This window comes from Arachis hypogaea, chromosome 9, assembly GCF_003086295.3.
Source record: "Arachis hypogaea cultivar Tifrunner chromosome 9, arahy.Tifrunner.gnm2.J5K5, whole genome shotgun sequence".
NCBI classification, from domain to species: domain Eukaryota; kingdom Viridiplantae; phylum Streptophyta; class Magnoliopsida; order Fabales; family Fabaceae; genus Arachis; species Arachis hypogaea.
Window position 1 is genome coordinate 84,487,897 of NC_092044.1, and position 10,061 is coordinate 84,497,957.

Sequence of the window (10,061 nt, forward strand, 5' to 3'; positions counted from 1 at the left end):
ACCATGGTTTGCAGACATCGCAAACTATAAAGCTGTAAGATTCATACCCAAAGAGTATAGTAAGCAGCAAACGAAAAAATTGATTTCTGATGCAAAGTACTACTTGTGGGATGAACCGTATCTCTTTAAGAGGTGTGCAGATGGAATGATCTATAGATATGTGCCTAGAGAAGAGGCACAGAAGATCCTATGGCATTGCCATGGATCACAGTATGGAGGACATTTTGGAGGTGAGCGAACAACCACCAAGGTTCTCCAATGTGGCTTCTACTGGCCTACCCTCTATAGAAACTCCCGAGAGTTTGTACGTAACTGTGATAGTTGCCAGAGAGCTGGTAATCTGCCTCACGGTTATGCCATGCCTCAGCAAGGGATCCTAGAGATTGAGTTATTTGATGTATGTGGTATTGACTTTATGGGGCCTTTCCCACCATCTTACTCAAACACTTATATTCTGGTGGCAGTAGATTATGTATCTAAATGGGTAGAGGCAATTGCAACATCTACTAATGATACTAAGACAGTGATGAAGTTGCTCCAGAAGAATATCTTCAGCAGGTTCGGTGTCCCCAGGATACTGATCAGTGATGGAGGCACTCATTTATGCAATAAACAGCTTGACTCTGCTTTGGTTCGATATGGAATTCACCATAAAGTGGCAACTCCATATCATCCACAGACAAATGGGCAGGCTGAAGTCTCAAATAGAGAACTGAAACGGATCCTCGAATAGACTGTAAGTACCTGTAGAAAGGATTGGGTAAGAGGTTTAGATGATGCTCTGTGGGCATACAGAACATCATTTAAAACTCCTATAGGAACCTCTCCAAACTAGTTGGTGTATGGAAGAGCCTGTCATCAGCCAGTAGAACTAGAACACAAGGCCTACTAGGCAACCAGGTTCCTAAACCTTGATGCTAAGGTAGCTGGAGAGAAAAGATTACTCCAGTTGAATGAACTAGAAGAGTTTAGACTCAATGCTTTTGAAAATGCTAAAATTTATAAAGAGAAATAAAAAAGATGGCATGACAAAAGGCTATCATTTAGAGTTTTTGAGCCAGGACAGAAGGTCCTGCTGTTTAACTCTAGGCTCAGATTATTCCCTGGGAAATTGAAATCCCGGTGGAGGGGACCATATGTGATTACAAGTGTGTCACCATATGGTTATGTAGAGCTTCAAGATATTGATTCTGACAAAAGGTTCGTTGTTAATGGACAGAGAATCAAACATTATCTTGGATGCAATGTTGAGTAAGAATGCTCAAAACTGAGACTAAATTAAAAAGCTCAGTAAAAGTCCAACTAATGACAGTAAAGAAGTGCTTGCTGGGAGGCAACCCAGCCATTAGCAAAGGTTTTGTTATTTAAATAATAATTATACGAGTTTAATATAATTTTTTGAAGGTTGATGATCATGTAGAGTCACAAAAATAGCTGTAGAATTAAAGCGGAATCAAAAATAGCATAAAAAATAGCACACCCTGGAGGACAGGCTTACTGGGGTTTAAAAGCCAGTAAGGATAGTAGAATGGGCATTTAACGCCCATGCTGGCAGCATTCTGGGCGTTAAACGCCAGAATGGGCAGCATTCTGGGCGTTTAACACCAGAAATGGCAGCATTCTTGGCGTTTAGAAAAATGCCCAGTAAGGAAGGATTCCTGGCGTTTAACGCCAGCCAGGGTATCTGGCAGGGCGTTAAGCGCCCAAAGAGGTAGCCAAGTGGGCGTTAAATGCCAGAAATGGTAGCATTCTGAGCGTTCAACGCCAGGATGACACAAGGGAGGTAATTTTGCTTCCAATTCGATTTTTTTTTCAATTTTTCATGTTTTAGTTCATAATTTTTTGCATCAAACATATTTTAAACATTCATCTTTCAATTTATATTTTAAAAAAATTAATAATCTTTCTAATTCTTTTTAATTCTTTTTCAATTCTCTTCAATTTCTTTCAAAACTTACATATCTTTTCAAATTCTTTTCAACTCTTTTTAATTTTTCTTGCATACAATAATAAGTTTTCAAAATTAATTGCATCATTCTTCTTCTACTCCCTTCTATCTTATTTTGCTCGAGGACGAGCAAACCTTTTAAGTTTGGTGTGGAAAAGCTCAGCTTCTTGCTTTCCATAACCACTAATGGCACATAAGGCCAGAGAAACCTCTAGGAAGAGGAGCAAGAAAGGCAAAGAAGAGACATAGAGGAGCTTAGGAACTCCATTGGTTCATCAAGAGGAAGAAAGAGCCACCATCACTAAGGTGGATGATGAGCGGATAATTTATATGCTTTTTGGCATTGTTTTTAGATAGTTTTTAGTAGGATCTAGCTACTTTTTAGTATATTTTTATTCATTTTTAAGAAAAATTCATATTTCTGGACTTTACTATGAGATTGTGTATTTTTCTGTGATTTCAGGTATTTTCTGGCTGAAACTGAGGAACCTGAGCAAAAATCTGATTCAGAGGCTGAAAAAGGACAGCTGATGTTGTTGGATTCTGACCTCCCTGCACTCGAAATGGAATTTTTGGAGCTACAGAAACCCAAATGGCGCGCTCTCAACAACGTTGGAAAGTAGACATCCAGGGCTTTCCAGTAATATTTAATAGTATATACTTTGCCCGAGTTTAGACGACGCAAATTGGCGTTCAACACCAGCTTTCTGCCCTATTCTGGCGTTAAACGCCAGAAATAAGCTGCAAGCTAGAGTCAAACGCCAGAAACAAGTTACAAACTGGCATTTAACTCCAAGAGAAGTCTCTACACGTGAAAGTTTCAATGCTCAACCCAAGCATACACCAAGTGGGCTCGGAAGTGGATTTCTGCATCATTTACTTATTTCTGTAACCCTAAGTAACTAGTTTAGTATAAATAGGACTTTTTACTATTGTACTCACATATTTGGACAATCTTTTAGAATATCTTTGGGATCATTTTTTCTTCTTAGACATTGGAGGCTGGCCATTCGGCCATTCCTGGACCATTATCACTTATGTATTTTCAACGGTGGAGTTTCTACACACTATAGATTAAGGTGTAGAGCTTTGCTGTTCCTCGAGTATTAATGCAAAGTATTATTGTTCTTCTATTCAATTCATGCTTATTCTTATTCTAAGATATTCATTTACACACAAGAACATGATGAATGTGATGATCATGTGACACTCATCACTATTCTCACTCATGAACGCGTGATTGACAACCACTTCCATTCTACATGAAAACAAGCTTGAATGTATATCTCTTGGGTTTCTAATCAATGATTCACATCGACTTCCCTCTGACAATGAGGCATCTAAATTCGAGATTTGAATCTTCGTGGTATAGGCTAGAATCTATTGGCAGCATTCCTTAGATCCGGAAAGTCTAAACCTTGTCTGTGGTATTCCGAGTAGTATCTAGGATGGTATGACTGTGACAAGCTTCAAACTCACGATTGTAGGGTGTAGTGACAGACGCAAAAGGACAGTAAATCCTATTCCTACACGATCGAGAACCAATAGCTGATTAGCCATACGATATCTGTGCATTGTATTTTTCATCCGAGACGAGAAATCTGACAGTTGATTAGCCGTACAGAAACTGTAGATGACCATTTTCACTGAGAGGACGGGAAGTAGCCATTGACAATGGTGACACCCAACATACAGCTTACCATGGAAAGGAGTATGAAGGATTGGATGAAGGCAATAGGAAAGCAGAGATTCAGAAGGAATAATGCATCTCCATACGCTTATCTGAAATTTCCACCAATGAATTACATAAGTATCTTTATTTTTACTTTATGCTTATTTATCTTTTAAATTATTAAAATTCCATAACCATTTGAATCTGCCTGACTGAGATTCACAAGATGACTATAGCTTGCTTCAAGCCGACAATCTTCGTGGGATCGACCCTTACTCACGTATGGTTTATTACTTGGACGACCTAGTGCACTTGCTGGTTAGTTGTGCGAAGTTGTGAAAAAGAGTTGAGATTACAATTGTGCATACCAAATTATTGGCGCCATTGAGATCACAATTTCGTGCACCAAGTTTTTGGCACCGTTGCCGGGGATTGTTCGAGTTTGGACAACTAACGGTTCATCTTGTTGCTCAGATTAGGTAATTTTCTTCTTTTTTCAATCCTTATTTTATTTTCAAAAGCTTTTCAAAAATATTTCAAAAATTTTTCTTGTTTTTCGTTTTTCCAAAATTTATTTTTGAAAAATCCAAAAAAAATTAAATAAAATCATAAAAACCAAAAAAAAAATATTTTATGTTTCTTGTTTGAGTCTAGTATCAATTTTTAAGTTTGGTGTCAATTGCATCTTTTTAATTTTCTAAAAATTTTTTCGAAAATTCATGCATTGCATTCTTCATGATCTTCAAGTTGTTCTTAATGAGTCTCCTTTTTTTATCTTCACATTTTCTTATTTTGTGTCTTTTGTTGTTTTTCATATGCATTTTTGAATTCATAGTGTCTAAACATGAAAAATTTCTAAGTTTGGTGTCTTGCATGTTTTTATTTTCTTGAAAATTTTTCAAAAATAAGTTCTTGATGTTCATCATGATTTTCAAAGTGTTCTTGGTGTTCATCTTGACATTCATAGTGTTCTTGCATGCATCATTTGTTTTAATCCAAAACTTTTATGTGTTGAGTCATTTTGTGATTTTTCTCTTTCCTCGTTAAAAATTCAAAAAAAAATATATATTTTCCTTATTTTACTCATAATTTTTGAAATCTTTGGGTTGACTTAGTCAAAAATTTTAAAATAAGTTTTTTCTTGTTAGTCAAGTCAAGATTTCAATTTCAAAAATTTATCTTTTCAAACTCTTTTTCAAAATAAAATCTTTTTCATTTTTTTTCCTTTGCTTTTTGAAAATTCTCAAAAATCTTTTTCGAAACTTTTCAAAATCTTTTTCCTATTTTTACTTCAAATTTTCGAAAATCTTTACTAACATTAATGTTTTGATTCAAAAATTTCAAGTTTGTGACTTGCCTATTAAGAAAGGCTCAATCTTTAAAATTCTAAAATCATATCTTTTAGTTTCTTGTTAGTCAAGTCATCAACTTAAATTTTAAAAATCAAATCTTTTTAATTTCCTTTTCAAATCTTTTTCAAAATAAACTTCAATCATATCTTTTCAAACATATCTTTTTTCAAATCATATCTTTTTCAATCAAATCTTTTTCAATCATAACATTTTCAAAAATTTGATTTCAAAAATCTTTTCTAACTTCTTATCTTTTCAAAATTGATTTTCAAATCTTTCTCAATTAACTAATTGACTTTTTGTTTGTTTTACTATTTCTTATCTTTTTAAAACCACCTAACTACTTTTCTCTCTCTAATTTTCGAAAATCACCTTCCTCTTTTTCAAAAATCTTTCTAATTAACTAATTGTTTCAAATTTTAATTTTTATTTTATTCCTTTTCTTAATTTTTGAATTTTAACTAATAATTAAAATAAAAACAAAAATATTTTTCTTCTTTCTTAATTAAAATTCGAATTTTCTCCTCTCTCTCATCTCTTTCTATTTATTTATTCATTTACTAACACTTCTCTTCATCTTAAAATTTGAACCCTCTATTCCTCTCTGTGTTCGAATTTTTCTCTTCTCCTTCTTCTATTATTTTCTTCTTCTACTCACATAAAGGAATCTCTATACTGTGTCATAGAGGATTCTTCTTCTTTTCTGTTCTCTTCTTTTTCATATGAGCAGGAGCAAGGACAAGGACATTTTTGTTGAAGCAGATCCTGAACCTGAAAGGACTCTGAAAAAGAAGCTAAGAGAAGCTAAAGCACAACAATCCAGAGAAAACCTTATAGAGAACCCAACGACAATGACTTCACTGCACCAAATTCCAACTTCCATGGAAGAAGCATCTCAATCCCTGCCATTGGCGCAAACAACTTTGAGCTAAAGCCTCAATTAGTTTCTCTTATGCAATATAATTGCAAGTTTCATGAACTTCCATCAGAAGATCCTTTTCAGTTCTTAACTGAATTCTTACAGATCTGTGATACTGTTAAGACCAATGGAGTTGATCCCGAGGTCTACAAGCTTATACTTTTCCCTTTTGATGTAAGAGACAGAGCTAGAACATGGTTGGACTCTTAGCCTAGAGATAGCCTGAACTCTTGGGATAAGCTGGTCATGGCTTTCTTAGCCAAATTCTTTCTTTCTCAAAAGCTGAGCAAGCTTAGAGTGGATGTTCAAACTTTCAGGCAGAAAGAAGGTGAATCCCTCTATGAAGCTTGGGAAAGATACAAGCAACTGACCAAAAAGTGTCCTTCTAACATGCTCTCAGAATGGACCATCTTAGATATATTCTATGATGGTCTGTCCGAATTATCTAAGATGTCATTGGACCATTCTGCAGGTGGATCTATTCACCTAAAAAAAAGTGCTTGTAGAAGCTCAGGAACTCATTTAAATGGTTGCAAATAACCAGTTCATGGACACCTCTGAAAGGAATCCTGTGAGTAATGGGACGCCTCAAAGGAAGGAAGTTCTTGAAATTGATTCTCTGAATGCCCTATTGGCTCAGAACAAAATGTTGACTCAGCAAGTCAATATGATTTCTCAGAGTATGAATAGATTGCAAAATGCATCCAACAGTACTAAAGAAGCATCTTCTGAAGAAAAAGCTTATGATCTTGAGAACCCTGCAATGGCAGAGGTGAATTACATGAGTAAAGCCTATGGAAACACCTATAATCCCTCATGGAGAAATCATCCAAATTTCTCATGGAAGGATCAACAAAAGCCTCAACAAGGCTTTAATAATGGTGGAAGAAACAGGTTTAGCAATAGCAAGCCTTTTCCATCATCCTCTCAGCAACAGATAGAGAATTCTGAGCAGAGCCCCTCTAGCTTAGCAAACATAGTCTTTGATCTATCTAAGGCCACTCTAAGTTTCATGAATGAAACAAGGTCCTCCATTAGAAATTTGGAGGCACAAGTGGGCCAGCTGAGTAAAAGAGTCACTGAAACTCCTCCTAGTACTCTCCCAAGTAATACAGAAGAGAATCCAAAAAGAGAGTGCAAGGCCATATCCTTACTTGGTGTGGCCAAACCTAGAGAGGAGGAAGAGGATGTGAATCCCAGTGAGGAAGACCTCATGGGACGTCCTCTAGACAAAAAGGAGTTCCCATTTGAGGATCCTAAGGAATCTGAGGCTCATTTAGAGACCATAGAGATTCCATTGAACCTACTTATGCCATTCATGAGCTCTGATGACTATTCCTCCTCTGAAGAGGATGAAAATATTACTGAAGAACAAGTTGCTAAGTACCTTGGAGCAATCATGAAGCTGAATGCCAAGTTATTTGGTAATAAGACTTGGGTGGATGAAACCCCTTGCTCACCAATGAATTGAATGACTTGGTTAGGCAGACATTACTTCAAAAGAAACAGGATCTCGGTAAATTCTTAATTCCCTGTACCATAGGCACCATGACCTTTGAGAAGGCTATGTGTGACCTGGGGTCAGGTATAAACTTAATGCCACTCTCTGTAATGGAGAAACTGGAAATCTTTGAGGTACAGGCTGCCAAATTCTCATTAGAGATGGCAGATAAATCCATGAAAGAAGGCTTATGGACAGGTAGAGGACGTGCTAGTAAAGGTCAAAGGCCTTTACATCCCTGCTGATTTCATAATCCTAGACAGTGAGAAGGATGAGGATGAATCCATCATCCTTGGAAGACCCTTCCTAGCCACAGCAAAAGCTGTGATTGATGTGGACAGAAGAGAGTTGATCCTTCAATTGAATGAGGACTACCTTGTGTTTAAAACTTAAGGATCTCCCTTTGTAACCATGGAGAGGAAGTAAGAAAATCTTTTCTCAATGCAGAGTCAAACAAAGCCCCCACATTCAAACTCTAAGTTTGGTGTTGGGAGGTCCCACAATGCTTTGAACATCTGTGAGGCTCCATGAGAGCCCACTGTCAAGCTATTGACATTAAAGAAGCACTTATTAGGAGGCAACCCAATTTTTATTTATCTATGTTATTTCATGTTTTTTTAGGTTGATGATCATGTGGAGTCACAAAACAACTGCAAAAAAATTAAAGAAAAATAAAAAACAGCATTAAAAACAGCACACCCTGGAGGAGAGACTTAGCAGAATGGGCGTTTAACGCCCAGTCTGGCACCATTCTGGGCATTAAACACCTGAAAGAAGCACCAGACTGGCGTTAAATGCCAAAAAGAAGCAACAAACTGGCATTAAACGCCAGAAACAGGTTACAGCCTGGCGTTTAATGCCAGGAAAGGAATAAAAGCTGGCGTTTAACACCAGAAACAAGCAGCAGTCTGGCGTTAAACGCCAAGATTGCACAATAGGGGCGTTTTGCATGCCTAAAAGGAGCATGGATAAGAAATCCTTAACCCCTCAGAATCTGTGGACCCTACAGGATCCCCACCTACCCCACCTCTCTCTCCCCCTCACACATCTCTATAACACTCTACCCAAAACACCACTCACCTATCAAATCCTATTCTCTTCCCTATATTCTCTTGACCAATCACCTCCATCCCTCTTCCCCAAAAACCCCACCTACCTCACTTTCAAATTCAAACACTTTTCCCTCCCAAACCCACCCAATTCCATTCGGCCACTCTCCCTCTCTTTCCCTATAAATACCCCTCTTTACTCCTTCATTTTCAGACATCACAAACCCTCTCCTACCCCCTTGGCTGAACCTACATCTCTACCCTTCTCCTCCTTTTTCTTCTTCTTTCCCTTCTTTCTTTCTTCTTTTGCTCGAGGACGAGCAAACCTTTTAAGTTTGGTGTGGTAAAAGAATTACTTTTTAATTTTTCATAACCATTTATGGCACCTAAGGTCGGAGAAACCTCTAGAAAGGGGAAAGGAAAGGCAAAAGCTTCCACCTCCGAGTCATGGGAGATTGAGAGATTTATCTCAAAGGTCCATCAAGACCACTTCTATGAAGTTGTGGCCAAGAATAAGGTGATCCCTGAGGTCCCTTTCATGCTCAAGAAGAATGAGTATCCGGAGATCTGACATGAAATCCAAAGAAGAGGTTAGGAAGTTCTAACCAATCCCATTCAACAAGTCAAAATCTTAATGGTTTAAGAGTTCTATGCCAATGCATGGATCACTAGGAACCATGCTCAAAGTATGAGCCCAAATCCAAAGAATTGACTTACAATGGTTTGGGGGAATACTTAGATTTCAGTCTGGAAAATGTAAGGTTGGTGTTTCACTTGCCAATGATGCAAGAAAATGCACGCCCCTACACTAGAAGGGTCAACTTTGATCAAAGGTTGGACCAAGTCCTCATGGACATATGTGTAGAAGGAGCTCAATGGAAAAGAGACTCAAGAGGCAATCTGGTTCAATTGAGAAGACCGGACCTTAAGCCTGTGGCTAGAGGATGGTTGGAGTTCATCCAACGCTCCATCATTTCTACTAGCAACCGATCTAAAGTGACTGTGGATCAGGCCATCATAATCCATAGTATCATGATTGGGGAGGAAGTGGAAGTTCATGAGATCATACCTCTAGAACTCTACAAGGTGGCTGACAAGTCCTCTATTTTGGTAAGGTTAGCCTTTCCTCATCTCATTTATCACCTATGCAATTTGGCTGGGATTGACATAGAAGGAGACATCCTCATTGAAGAGGACAAGCCCATCACTAAGAAAAGGATGGAGCAAACAGGAGAGCCCACTCATGGACCTCAACAAGAGCATGAGGAAATTCCTCATGAAATCCCTGAGATGCCTTAAGGGATGCATTTTCCTCCACATAACTATTGGGAGCAACTCAACACCTCTTTGGAAGGCTTGAGTTACAACATGGACCAACTAAGGGTGGAGTACCAAGAGCACTCCATCATTCTCCATGAGATTAGAGAAGATCAAAGAGCTATGAGGGAGTTGCAACAAAGGCAAGGAAGAGACATAGAGGAGCTTAGGCGTTCCATTGGATCTTCAAGAGGAAGAACTAGCCGCCATCACTAAGGTAGACCCGTTTCTTGATTTCCTTGTTCTTATTTTTTTGTTTTTCGAATTTTATACTTTATGTGTTGTCTATGTTTGTGTCTCCAT

The 10,061-nt window shown here is 37.7% G+C and overlaps 1 non-coding gene across 1 annotated transcript; it reads right to left on the minus strand.

Moving 5' to 3' along the window:
* Nucleotides 1-6,179: 6,179 nt before the first annotated feature.
* Nucleotides 6,180-6,283, minus strand: LOC112713479 (small nucleolar RNA R71). The gene has a single exon (XR_003158452.1). It is a non-coding gene; the product is annotated as a small nucleolar RNA R71 (small nucleolar RNA).
* Between the last annotated feature and the right edge of the window lie 3,778 nt (nucleotides 6,284-10,061).